The following is a 14,288-nucleotide window of genomic DNA, read 5'->3' on the forward strand; positions in this document are numbered from 1 at the left end:
CTAAAAATAATTGCCATTTATTTTTTGTATTTTACAAATGTATAACATGTATCTAACTGTGATTTTATTTATTTTTCTTTTAGGCTAAATGATTGTGGCTTAACAGACAAAAGCTGTCCAGCTCTGGCTACAGTTCTTGGATCAGAAACTAATCTGAAAGTGCTGAACATGAACAATAATAATCTGCAGGATTCAGAAGTGGAGCTCCTTTGCACTGGCTTGAAAAATATTAATTGCAAATTAGAGATACTGAGGTAAGTTTTTGTGACAATCCCTAGTGTTTGGTTAGAATTCAGATCCAATTGTTAACATGGACCTAGATCATTTGCCACATAATTGAGGACAGAACTACTTCAGCTCAGTGAAATTTGCAGGCTTTAATTCCAGCATAAACTCTACATTACAGGGCCCTCATTTATCAACAGAGTATACGCACAGATGTGTGTTTAATGAGTGCATAAGAACAGTTTCACGCAAAGTGTGGGATCTTCCTAATTGATGTAACATCTTCCACTGACCCCCCCCAGGAAACAAGACTAAATATCTGCTTATATAGTAAATGCATCTTGAATTAAGAATTTTTAGATATTTTAACTAGAAACAAGACAAAGATACTAAGTAAGATAAGCCTTTTTTATTTGCCGTGCAGCTGGGAAGTCATTTGAAATGTAGCTATAGTGTCATTGATCTGGCTTTGCTGGAAGATTAGGCAAACCATGCGCTGTGCAGAGATTGTGTTTTCACAGAGCGAGCTGATCTGTTTAGTGAGAGCACAGAATGACTTCTCAGTCAGTACTGCTTTCTTTTTCCATGATTTCGGTGAGGATATTATACATTCACATGATTTATAAAGGGAGGTGTTGTCACCATATATGGTTTATTGGAGGCATTTCTGAATGCAAATGACCATGAACCTCGTTTTTTAAGTCTAGATCTAGGCACGATGAGTAGACAGAGATCACTGGATCTCAATGTTCTGCATGAGTGAATCAGATCGCTGCTCTACTGCAGGATAAACACTGTACACTCTACACACTGATGTACGTTTTTTCATTGTTACAAGGACATTTTTTAATTCTTTCTGCTGTTTTTCTTATGTTTCTTTTATAAGAGACTGCTGACTGAAAAAAAACACATGTGACTTTTGTAATGTGGCTATCATTAACATCAGCAGTATTTGTCAACTGTCAGCTAAAACATACTGGTAAATATTCAGATTAATACGGAAGTGTTTTCTCTTTATGCAGTCTGAAGAACAACTGTATCACAGAAGGAGGGTGTCATGTTCTGGCTACAGCTTTAAATTCAAACCCTTCAAATCTGACAGAGCTGGATCTGAGTGAGAATAAACTAGGAAACCCAGGAATGAAGATCATCTTGACTCTGTTTGAAAATGTACAGTGTAGACTGGAAAAGCTGAAGTAAGTATTTTAAAAGTGTATCCCATTAATTACCCCAGACTCTAGTGACCCACCACAATTTCATAAATTTGAAAATATTTTACACTTCTCATCAGGACTGCACAATTAATCAAAATAAACTCAACATTGTGATATGGATTATTGCAGTTATCAAATCACAAAAGGCTGCAATTCAATTAATTAAATATACGGTCTGCAGTGCCACATGCTTAACCCTCTGGGGCCTGAGGGTGTTTTGGGGGCCTAGAGAAGTTTTGACATGCCCTGATATTTGTGTTTTTTTCAGTTGCTTATAAACATATAAATGGCTAAATAACACTGTAATCAGCACAAACTGGGCTACAATAACATGTGAGCAGCATGTATGTACATGATTGTGTTTTTGAGAAAGTGACGTTTATGCGTGGTTAGTTAAAAACTAACATTTTGAAGTCACTAAAATAAGACAATAAAACACCTAGAGAACATTTGTTCACAAGGCTTTTGAGAACAGATTTTGAAGCCTATAATTTTTGCTTCAAAATGATGTGAAAATCATCTTGATTACTCACTCACAGAAAACAATATATTGATTTACATTTTTTAAGACACTTTTTGTGTAGGAAAGGTATATGTGAGAAGGCGTCAACTATCATTCATAATGCTGCGATACACACCTGAGAAGACAAAGTCCCGGGTATAACACATTCAGAATACTTACACCAGAGTAGATATTTATGAACAGAAGCTTAGTTACATTCATAAACGCAAGCATGCTTTGTATGTAGGCCTATGCAATATATATATAGTTATAAACATATTTGGCTATATCCATGAACAGAGAATAGCCTATCTCAGTAAAGCTTTGTCTAACCATTCTTACTGACATTAGGCTAGCAACTATATATATATATATATATATATATATATATATATATATATATATATATATCGTATTAGTGTTTATGTTATATAACATAAAAAAAACATCCTGGCATGGTGAGACATTTAGATGCTGTGAATGAAACTTTATAATTTTTCACTTGATTATACATTTAGTCAGGAATTATAGTTTGAAAAAAGTCTAACTAGTAAAATGTGTACAGGTTATGTGAAAATTAATACGTAGGATAATAAAAAAAAAAGACTTGTTCATGTTTAGGATCTCTGCTTGATCAAGCCGCTACATCAATAATCCAAAGCTAATCCAAAGCTTCTTGAGGTGAATTCTTTCTTTTTTTGTCACAGCAAGTCTTTTCTGCGGTGAAATTCAGTCTCATTCCTCTCAGTGCGAAGTGCAATAGTAAAATGTAAAAAACTCGCTGCTTTGTTTGTTGTTATGGGGTGTTTACCCACTGTGAGCTTCACTTGGACCATTATAATAACAATAGCGCGCTCTGCGTGTGGGCGTGGTCACATTAGATATAATGAAGGGAGACGTGAAAGACGGACATCGTGTTGTTTTCATGTGGATTACTTTATCACAGAATATTTGTTTTGGTAGCACTTGCTCAATACCGACATTGTTTTCATGTTTAAATTTTTGGGGCCTGGAGAAGTTTTGTCATGCCCTGACATTTGTGCTTTTTTCAGTTTCTTATAAATATCTAAATGACTAAAGTCTAATCTCACTGTAATCAGCACAAACTAGGCTATAATAATATGTGAGCAGCATGTATGTACATGATTGTGTTTTTTGAGAAAAACAAATGTTATGTGTGGTTAGTGAAAAACTAAAAATGTTAAATCACTTGAATAAGGCAATAAAACACATACAGAAAATTGGTTCCCAGGACTTTTGAGAACTGGAGCTTGTAGCCTGTAATTTTTTTTTTCTAAATGATGTGAAAATCATCTTGTTTACTCACTTACAGAAAACTATATATTGATTTTAAATTTTCTAAGATATTTTTGTTGGTAAAAGTCATATGCGAGTAGGCGTCAACTATCATGAATTCACACCTGAGAAGACAAAGGCCTGCATAATGAGCTGCATAATGAGCCATTCAGTCAGCTGTGTCACTGAGAGGGATGAGTTACAAGAAAGAATGTGAGGACAAAATAAATGTACATAATTTTATGTTTGTAGTTTATTTAGAATATATTTAATTATCCCACAACACAATTTAATATTCACTTGTGAGTGCAGTTAAACAGTTTATTAGGAACAATCAAAGCTGACTTTCAAACTGAATTTTTTGCATCATTACTCCAGTCACACAATCCTTCAGAAATCCTTTTAACAATCTTATTTTCTACAAAAAAACATTTATTGTTATTATTATTATCATTATTATTATTATTATTAATGTTGAAAAGAGCTGAGAATATTTTTTTCAGGTTTTTTAGGGGGGATAAATTGATTAACAGTATTGTTTATTACATTTGTTACAGTTACATTTATTGGTACATGTATATTATTTACATCAAGCTTTTGAATGGTATAGTAGCGTATATTGTTATTGAAACTTCATAATATTTCAATTGATTATACATTTAGTCAGGAATTATAGTTTGGAAAAAGTCTTTGGAAAAAGTCTAACTAGTAAAATGTTTACACGTTATGTGAAAACTAGTACAAGTATATAAATAAATAAAAAGAGACTTACTCGTGTTTATGATCTCTGCTGGATAAAGTGCTTAATTCTTTTTTTCTGAGGAAATCCAAATCTCAAATCCTCAACCACATCACATCTTTTTTGGGTGAATTATGTCTTATTCCTCTCATCGCAAAGCAAACAGTAAAATAAAAAAACTTGAAGAACAATCTCGCTGCGTTGTCTTCTGTTGTGTGGGGTGTATTAAAGCTGCGCGCTTCAGTGAAACATTTGAATCTCAAAAGCACGTTCAGCGTGGGGGCGTGGTCGCATTATAAGATAATGAAGGGAGACGTGAAAAACGGACATCGTGTTGTTTTCATATGGATTACTTTATCACAGAATATTTGTTTTCGGCAGCACTTGTTCAGTTTAAAAGTAGACATGTCAGGCTTTCTATAGATATCTCTCTCATGTCTCTGTGTTGAGTATTCACTGAGTTACAGTTCATTTTAATGACGCGTTTGTAACTGAAGATCAGTGCAGACAAAGGCTGCAGACAGCACTCCTTGTTTGTTATCTTTATTTTATAAGTGCACAAAGTTTTGTTGTTATTATGTCTGTATACAAAAAATTAGACCCTTTACAGATTCGATTGATGTATTGCTCTTATCTGTACGATCAAAACTGAAAGTGTAATTTAAGTTCTTTTCGGGGTTATCAGGAGAAAATACCCCAAAACGTGTATACGCGTTAATCGACTTCAGAGGGTTAAAAGTACCCCAAAACGCGTAGTATCAGGCCTGACCCTGACAAATTAAAGATTCGATCGTGAGCCTGGTTGAAACATGAGCCGAATTCCACAGAAAGGCAACAGGATGTTGTAAATCAACTCCTAGCACCACAGTCTGAAGCAAGATAACCAACCAACTCTTTCAGAGAAAAGCTTTCAACATTAAAACCATTGGAACAATTATTGACAATTTCAATTCAGAGAAAAGATTGTCAAATTTGGGGCAAGTAATCCAGATTGATGGTCAAAGAGATGCACAGCATGACGATCACATGTAAACTCATGAGAGTAAACAAGATCATTGGATTTGACTTCCTCCACCTAGCGGTACCAGACTGAAATTCCTTTAAGGGGAACTTTTAACCTCTAGTATTATACAGATGAAGATGCACCAAAATTAACTCAAAAAGACTTATAAATGAATATCAGTCCATTGCTTAACTCCATATTCATTTATGTGTAACCCACACATTTGACTTTAATGTTTCTAATCACTTATTGTGTATGTCTTTTTAAATAACTCTCGAATAGCTTAAGGGATCATATTCATGTTTAGTATGTGTGTGTTCGAATCTTCTTGCTTGAAAGGTTTCTGACCATCAGTTATTTGTCAAATGTATCATATTCTTGTTATAGGAATCATGTCCAAATTATACCCTGCAAGAGCGGGAAAATTTGGACCACGTGCTTGATAAGATAAAACATATGATTTATGAATGGGTGGGACAAACATCGCAACACCCCGAGAAAAGACAATATCTAATTGGTCAAGACAACATTTGAGGTGTGGCCAAAAGGCCAGTTTAAATACCCAGGACACCATCAAGTTGTGCTTTTAGCTTTTAGATTGCGTTTAGCTTTTGCTATCAGTCATGCCGGCTTTTAGCTTGCTTTTAGCTTTTTGCTTTAGCTTTTAGCGTTTTGCTTTTAGTCATGCTTTGTCATCACTTTTAGCGTTCTTTGAGCGCCGTTCCAGCATGCTTCGGCCTGCACGCCTGCTGCTACTTAGCCACGATGAGAAGAAACACCACCTAGTCTCGACAAACTTTACCTCTGTTCTTTTACTTTAGTTTCTTTTCTTTCCGTTGAGAGTTTCGTGTTCTGAGTTAAGTTTTTGTAACGCCGTGTCTCCGAGTCCGACCTCGAGTGCCCGTTCAACCTGCCCACAACTACGCATCGTCAACCAACGCACAACCACGGGCTTCCCAAGACGTCACTTCAACGACTACTGAACTTCCAGCCCATCAGCAACCTCGGGAAACCCCCTTTTCAGCGACAACAAAGGGAACTCCGTTAAACAGGCATCACAAGTAATGTACCTCCAGACTCTGATCTGTGCTTTCCTTATCTAATATAATCTTAACCTCATTGAGGAACTCAAGTGCACACACACACAGTGAACACACACACCGTGAACACACACCCGGAGCAGTGGGCAGCCATTTTATGCTGCGGCGCCCGGGGGAGCAGTTGGGGGTTCGGTGCCTTGCTCAAGGGCACCTAAGTCATGGTATTGAAGGTGGAGAGAGTGCTGCACATTCACTCCCCCCACCTACAATTCCTGCCGGCCCGAGACTCGAACTCACAACCCTTCGATTGGGAGTCCGACTCTCTAAACCATTAGGCCACGACTTCCCGTTGGATTAGTTTATATGTCTTAGATTTGTCTAATAAAGCCTTATTCATATTGAAAAGAGAAGTATCTTGTGTTTTGTGCTTACAAGTTAATGTCTTAAACTGCCGATCTTGTTACTGTGCTAATTAATAGTGTTTTCACTATACTTTGGATATTAATATCCAGAGCAGATTTGATGTTAAACGGCTCGTTCAGTGAATCGCTGGCCGTTTCAGTGATCAGCCGTGAAACAGTGATTCTGGTCAAATTCCCTTTAAAATCTTAAATGATTCCCTTTGAGCTAAATTGACCTGTTTCCCTTACACAAGCTTTCTTTTGATATCTTTATTGTTTCTCTTTGTTGTGTATTGACTGAGTTAGAGTTCATTTTAATGACGCATTTCTAAATGAAGATCACTGTAGAACAAGGCTGCAGAGAGAGCACCCTGTTTGTTATCTTTATTTTATAAATGCACAAAGTTTTGTTGTTATTATGTGTGGATACAAATAAAATTAGACCCTTTAAAGATTCGATTGATGTATTGCTCTTATCTGTACGATTAAAACTGAAAGTGTAATTTAAGTTCTTTTTGGTGTTATCAGGAGAAGATTCCTCAAAACGCATATTTGCGTTAGTCGGCCCCATAGGGTTAAGAGTGAAGTGCCTTTACATGTGAGCAGATCATGAGTTAGTGTCAATAAATCTTGTTCTTCAACCAGTACCCACCAACATTTAGCATCAGCACACTGGAGAAGCGCCATGTCTTTTAAATTCATATCTATTGTTTTCTATGTGTGTTCAAACACTGGTGGCATCACTCAAAATCTGTCAGTGGCTATTAACTACAACACAACTCACACAGTTTCCCATTAAAAAATGTACTGGGGGGAAGTCATAGTGTGATTGTTAGTTAGTTGGTTTTGTTTGTAAAAGGTTGGTTGTTGGTTTATGTGTTAGGTCAGGAATTGTCTGTAGGGGGAGTGAATAACAAACACTCTCTTCTACCCTCAATACCATGACTGAGGTGAGACACTTGAGCAAGGCACCAAACCCCCAAATGCTCCCCTCTAAAAATGATTAAAAACCATGCTGTGTATTGTAAATAACAACGTTTTATACTTTAAATAACTTTGTAAGTAGTAAAACAATGCAAACTATACTTTAAATAATTTTAGGTTTATAAATATTTTGAGTCTCCCCTCCCTTGCCTCACAGTGCTTTGGCCCAAATGCCTGCTTTCCTCTTTTACATCACCTCAGTGTTGCAGAGTTTGTGGTTTTCCTGCGGAGTTGGGCTACTTTAACACTGATGCCATGGGTTGAAGCGACCCCAATAACATGATATGAATGCAATTTTTCCAGGGAACCCCCCTCGAAACGTGATTGGGCTAGTTTTGAGTAGCAATTGGGCGTGTTTTTTTTGCGAAAACCCAGCAACCCTGCATCATCTACACACACACACACACACATAAACACACACACAAACATACACACAAGTCCGGTGAGCGAGAACAAAGTCAATAGTTACTCGATTAGGAACTCGACTGTCAAGGCTATTTTATTCACTTAAACATCGGATGAAGTAATTAATTTCTGTATTTTTCGATGAGTTTGCTATGTTAGCAATAATAATGTTACCTGCTTGACGGATGGTAATGTCTACAACGGACACAAACGCTGTCTCTGCATGACCACAACGGCTCGAAGTTGTCTAATTTGGCACGGAATCCCTGCTGCACTAATAGTAGTAAGGCTGTGTATACTTGTCCTTACAAGTACAATTTTAGTTGTATTATTTTGTGTCCCCTGCTCTTGATAAATTTAATCTTTATAGACCAATTTGGAGTAGACGTCACAGTTACGTCACTTTTGGAGTAGACGTCACAGTTACGTCTGAAAAACACCGGGAACAAGTGGAAGGAAACGGGTCAAATCCATGGAATAAGAGAAGAAAAATGTGTTAATATATTTTTGGATGTCAGAATCAGAATGCAAATAATTTTTATAGAATAATGTCATCAAAGATGCCATTTGAAGCTAAACGCAGACGTTTAAACGGACAAACTATGGATGAAACCTGCTATGATTACCCTACTTTTAAAGCATAAATTACATTTTAACAATGGGTTTATATGATATTCATATAGGGGACATATTGTATTAGCCCTACTTACAGTTAAAGTATGAAATACTATTTAAACCTATAACATTTTACATTACATTTAGCCTACCTATTTTATGGCACAATTCTGACTTTTTCTCTCGCAAATGCAAGTTTATATCTCCTAAGTTCAGACTTTATAACTTACTTTACCTCAACAACTGCGAGTTTGGCAATTCTGAGGGGAAAAAAAAGGTGTGCAAACTGTGTCCACATGAGTCCCTCAGGTAAGTGTATTATCCATGTGTATGGGAGCAAACTGTATTTGGCGTACACACAAACACTTTCCTGTTTATAAAACCATGCGTATCCCAAAACCTGCACAAAAATCCTGTTATAAATCCCTGTCAGAGGAATATTGTGCGTACGTGCATCTTCTCCCCAAAATCACCATATATGGAGCATACAATGCCTAGTTTTACTATGCATAACCTCATCTGCATGTCATTTTAATGCATATTCCCATCCACGTGACCATGTTTAACACCGTCATAGGGACAAGACGTTAGAAAAATGACATGCGGACTAAAAATGCTATTTGTATGGTACATTACATTGGTGAAAATCATTCACTGTCTTTGTCTTGTTTTTGAATAAATGTTTCAAAATGAATGTAAAAAAAATTGTATAAAATACTTCTCAGAGAATCTCAGAATCTCATAAACTTATATTTTATTCACAATAGAATATAAATAACATATCAAATGTTGAAAGTGAGATATTTTGAAATGTCATGCCAAATATTGGCTCCTTTTGGATTTCATGAGAGCTACACATTCCAGAAAAGTTGGGACAGGTAGCAATAAGAGGCCAGAAAAGTTAAATGTACATATAAGGAACAGCTGGAGGAACAATTTGCAACTTATTAGGTCAGTTGGCAACATGATTGGGTATAAAAAGAGCCTATCAGAGTGGCAGTGTCTCTCAGAAGTCAAGATGGGCAGAGGATCACCAATTCCCCCAATGCTGCGGCGGAAAATAGGGGCGCGATATCAGAAAGGAGTATCTCAGAGAAAAATTGCAAAGAGTTTGAAGTTATCATCATCTACAGTGCATAATATCATCCAAAGATTCAGAGAATCTGGAACGATCTCTGTGTGTAAGGGTCAAGGCCGGAAAACCATACTTGATGCCCGTGATCTTCAGGCCCTTATATGGCACTGCATCACATACAGGAATGCTACTGTAATGGAAATCACAACATGGGTTCAGGAATACTTCCAGAAAACATTGTCGGTGAACACAATCCACCGTGCCATTCGCCGTTGCCGGCTAAAACTCTATAGGTCAAAAAAGAAGCCATATCTAAACATGATCCAGAAGCGCAGGCATTTTCTCTGGGCCAAGGCTCATTTAAAATGGACAGAGTGGCAAAGTGGAAAACTGTTCTGTTGTCAGACGAATCAAAATTTGAAGTTCTTTTTGGAAAACTGGGATGCCATGTCATCAGGACTAAAGAGGACCAGGACAACCCAAGTTGCTGAGCGCTCAGTTCAGAAGCCTGCATCTCTGACGGTATGGGGTTGCATTAGTGCGTGTGGCATGGGCAGCTTACACATCTGGAAAGGTACCATCAATGCTGAAAGGTATATCCAAGTTCTAGAACAACATATGCTCCCATCCAGACGTCGTCTCTTTCAGGGAAGACCTTGCATTTTCCAACATGTCAATGCCAGACCACATACTGCATCAATTACAACATCATGGCTGCGTAGAAGAAGGATCCGGGTATTGAAATGGCCAGCCCGCAGTCCAGATCTTTCACCCATAGAAAACATTTGGTGCATCATAAAGAGGAAGATGCAAAAAAGAAGACCTAAGACAGTTGAGCAACTAGAAGCCTGTATTAGACAAGAATATGACAACATTCCTATTCCTAAACTTGAGCAACTTGTCTCCTCAGTCCCCAGACGTTTGCAGACTATTATAAAAAGAAGAGGGGATGCCACACAGTCATAAACATGGCCTTGTCCCAACTTTTTTGAGATGTGTTGATGCCATGAAATTTAAAATCAACTTATTTTTCCCTTAAAATGAGACATTTTCTCAGTTTAAACATTTGATATGTCATCTATGATGTATTCTGAATAAAATATTGAAATTTGAAACTTCCACATCATTGCATTCTGTTTTTATTCACAATTTGTACAGTTTCCCAACTTGGAATCGGGGTTTGTAATAGTTTTAAACAAATCAAATGTTTTAGGATATTTAAAAAGGCTATAGTAGAATCAGAAATACGGTGTGTGGAAATAAGTGTACATAATTGTCTGATGTGGCGTCACTGACAAAATATAAAAAAGAAACGTGCAAATTTTACAGTTTGCTTCAGATTCTATCCTTCAATCATAATGCTGTTTTCATAATGTTCTGGAGATCGCAGAAGAAGTCTGCCTTTACGTGATATAAACACCTCTGTGCAGTCTTGGTTGTGCAGTAGGCTAATATAATCAGACCGATTCAAACTTGCCAGTGGACCGTTCAACCACTGAATCCAGCAGTGTGTGCCTAGCACTCATCGCAGTCATTAAAACAGCATGCAAGAAGAAAAGTGATCAAAAAACAGCACATCAGCTACAAATATGTTTAAATATCTAAATTCATATGTTTTGTTTAACTTTTGAATAATAACTTTATGTAATGTCAATGCTTAACTCCATCCATGAGCAGAGTATTTTATCTAAAAGTGTATATTGAAAGGAAAAGAGAGTCTGCAATCATTCTTTGCTATTACTTGCACATTGCACATATTTACGGCAAGTTTATTTTTTAATAAATCCCTGTATGTACGTGGAAAATTGCTTACGCACATTTCTATGCCTGTTTTGTGCATACGCAACGTTTATACATGAGGCCCCAGAAGTGTGGGATTATAAACTCATGATTCTGAGCCGAGGGGAAAAGAGAGAATGATAACTTGATTTTTCTTATCAGAATTGTGAGATATAATCTTGGAATTTCAAGAAAAAAGTCAGAATTTTGAAATAAAAACTCAGAATTTACCTTTTGTATTCTTTTATTCCATGGCTTGCATAGACTGCTATGTTAAAACTGGCATTTTCTGCCACCAGATCGGCTTCGCCCACAAAAACCGTCATCACTGTTTGCAAACCCCTTCAACTGTTTGGAGGAAATTTACACCCCGGTTCACAGTGTGTGTGTGTGTGTGTGTGTTCACTTGTTTGTGTTTTGTGTGTGATGGGTTAAATGCAGAGCACAAATTCTGTGTATGGGTCACCATACTTGTCCACATGTCACTTCATTTCACTTACTGACTTCACTCTTAGCTGGAAGATTGGCAGCTTAGTTTTTTCAATCAGCTTCATTCAAAGTTATATTGATGCCACTTTGTTCATTCTTTAAGTGAACTTTTGCCTATGCACTAGTGATTAGATTCACTGTTGAAGCTTGAACATCAGAATAGAGTGCAGATGACACATCCGGTGTCGCAGCTCTTGTCTCTGGAGCTGCTGGAGACAAGACCTTGATTTGGCTTTTTTAAAGGATAACAGTGGAGTTCAGTACACAGATGTTTGTGAGGAAACAGCTGATCACTTTATCAATTGACAGTCTCTCCGTTAATCTTTAACATGTTTACAACTAAACATTGATTTTGGACTGAGCTATATTTGGAAATAAAACGACGAAATAAATGCTGTTTTATAAGTTATGGAAAATTGTTTTATATGTATCTCCAAACAAAAACTGTTGTAAAACTGAAAACATTCAATAATTCAGAATCAGATTAAATGTGAAATATATTTTAATCTAAGATGTGGTTTTGGTAATTGATTTATTTCTGATATTTTTTGTTCTCATTAGTAGATGTTCTTTACGACTAAATAAATAAATAAATGCTGGTGAGCGAGTTATTTTGTGCTTATAACGTGAATTTGAATGATTCACCTAGTTTTTTGACAGGGACAGCTCTAATTATCTTTTCAATATAAAATCTGAATTGCCAGGTATGTTCACACATACGGGGAATTTGTTTTCGTGACAGAAGCTCCGCAGTGCAACAGAATGACAGAACAAAAAACACACAATAAAAGAATAAAAAAAATACAAAAAATACAAATCAGTAGGTAAGGAATGACAATATGCAAATTGACAATTGTATGGCAGATATATTACGAGCAGTTATGTATGTACAGGTATATTATGTGCAAAAAAATAATAATTTAAAGTGTACACTAAGTATGTGTGTTAGATAATAAGTGAATGTGTCTGTAAATATAAATAGTGTAGTGTGTTCCACAGTTATTGTCAAGTGTTCATTAGATGGATTGCCTGAGGGAAGAAACTGTTCCTGTGTCTGGTCGTTCTGGTGCTCAGTGCTCTGTAGCGTCGACCAGATGGCAACAGTTCAAACAGGGAGTGTGCTGGATGTGAGGGGTCCAGAGTGATTTTGCCAGCCCTTTTGCTCACTCTGGATAAGTACAGTTCTTGAATAGACGGGAGGGTTGTACTGATGATTCTCTCAGCAGTCCGGACTACCCTCTGTAGTCTTCTGAGGTCAGCTGATGTTAACAGATTTAACTAGATTTGTACAACAAAGTGTTTATAATTGTGTTGTGAACTAAACACAGAAACTTAAAGGTCAGTGTTCAGTTTTTCCAACAAAATAAAACTCTTTTATTGAAAAGTAAAGAAATTAAGACAGCATTGTAAGTATGGTTTAGGCTGAAGTATTGTACTGTAAAATACAAAATATTTGTATAATTATCAAATTAAAAAAAACGTTATTTCACAGTGTGATTATCATGCAAATCTCATATTGGTGGATAAAACTAGCAGCTAAATGTGCTATTTGTGTAATTGTATGTATATCTTAATTAGTTGTGTTCTCTCTTCTACAGGTTAAACTGCATCAGTATTACAGATGAAGGTTGTGCTGCTCTGGCATCAGCGTTTAATTCAAACCTCAGAGAGCTGGATCTGAGCAGGAATCAAATAGGAGACTCTGGAGTGACAGAAATCTCCAGTCTGCTGAGAAATTCACAGACACTACAGATACTCAGGTCTGAATTTGGTTAATCTAAACATGAATCAATGTAAAGCTCCAGCTGGTCTGTAAACTGGTGCTGTGTCACAAGGAATGGGTCAGTGATGTGAAATTGGTGTGTTGGTTTAGATATATTTATAAAATACTGACAGATTGATTTTTTTTAAGGTGATGGGAAATGTTTCTATGTATTTATTTAGTCTTTCTGAAGACTTTCAGACTGCAGTATCACTGAAGAAGGTTATAATACAGTTGCAATCAAAATTATTCAACCCCGTTGACCTGCAAGACATTTTGCTAAGGAGAACAAAATTTTATGAAAACAATTCAACAAAGGCATCAGTAAAGTGTTAGAGAAAGTTTGTTAATACACTTTTGAGTGATTCTGAGAATGTAACATTGATGAATCATGATGATAATTCTTATTGGATCTAAACATTTATGTTCAAATTTGGCGCAGAATCTTTTATTCTTTAAAATCAGCAATAAACCCTGTCTATAAGTGTTTAGAAGCTTCTGTCACCTCTCTACTACAGTCTTGGCCCATTCCTCATCTGAAAAAGCTTCCAGATCACTGATAATCTTTGGTTTTCACATTGCCATTGCCGCTGCTTTCTTCAACCAGATATTTTCAATGAGAATTAAATCTGGAGACTGAACAGGCCACTCAAGAACATTCTATGACTGATCCCTGAACCAAGCAGAAGTAGATTTGGATGTGTACTTTGGGATGACTGTCCTGCAGGAAAGTCCATTGATCATCAGCTTCAGTTAGAT

The 14,288-nt window shown here is 36.6% G+C and overlaps 1 long non-coding RNA gene across 1 annotated transcript; it reads left to right on the forward strand.

The window, feature by feature from the left end:
- Positions 1–89: 89 nt before the first annotated feature.
- On the forward strand, positions 90–14,278 carry LOC122136465. The gene is made up of 3 exons (XR_006154152.1): positions 90–254; positions 13,366–13,527; positions 14,137–14,278. It is a non-coding gene; the product is annotated as an uncharacterized LOC122136465 (long non-coding RNA).
- The last annotated feature ends 10 nt before the right edge of the window (positions 14,279–14,288 follow it).

This window comes from Cyprinus carpio, chromosome B3 (assembly GCF_018340385.1).
Source record: "Cyprinus carpio isolate SPL01 chromosome B3, ASM1834038v1, whole genome shotgun sequence".
In the NCBI taxonomy this organism is placed as follows: Eukaryota; Metazoa; Chordata; class Actinopteri; order Cypriniformes; family Cyprinidae; genus Cyprinus; species Cyprinus carpio.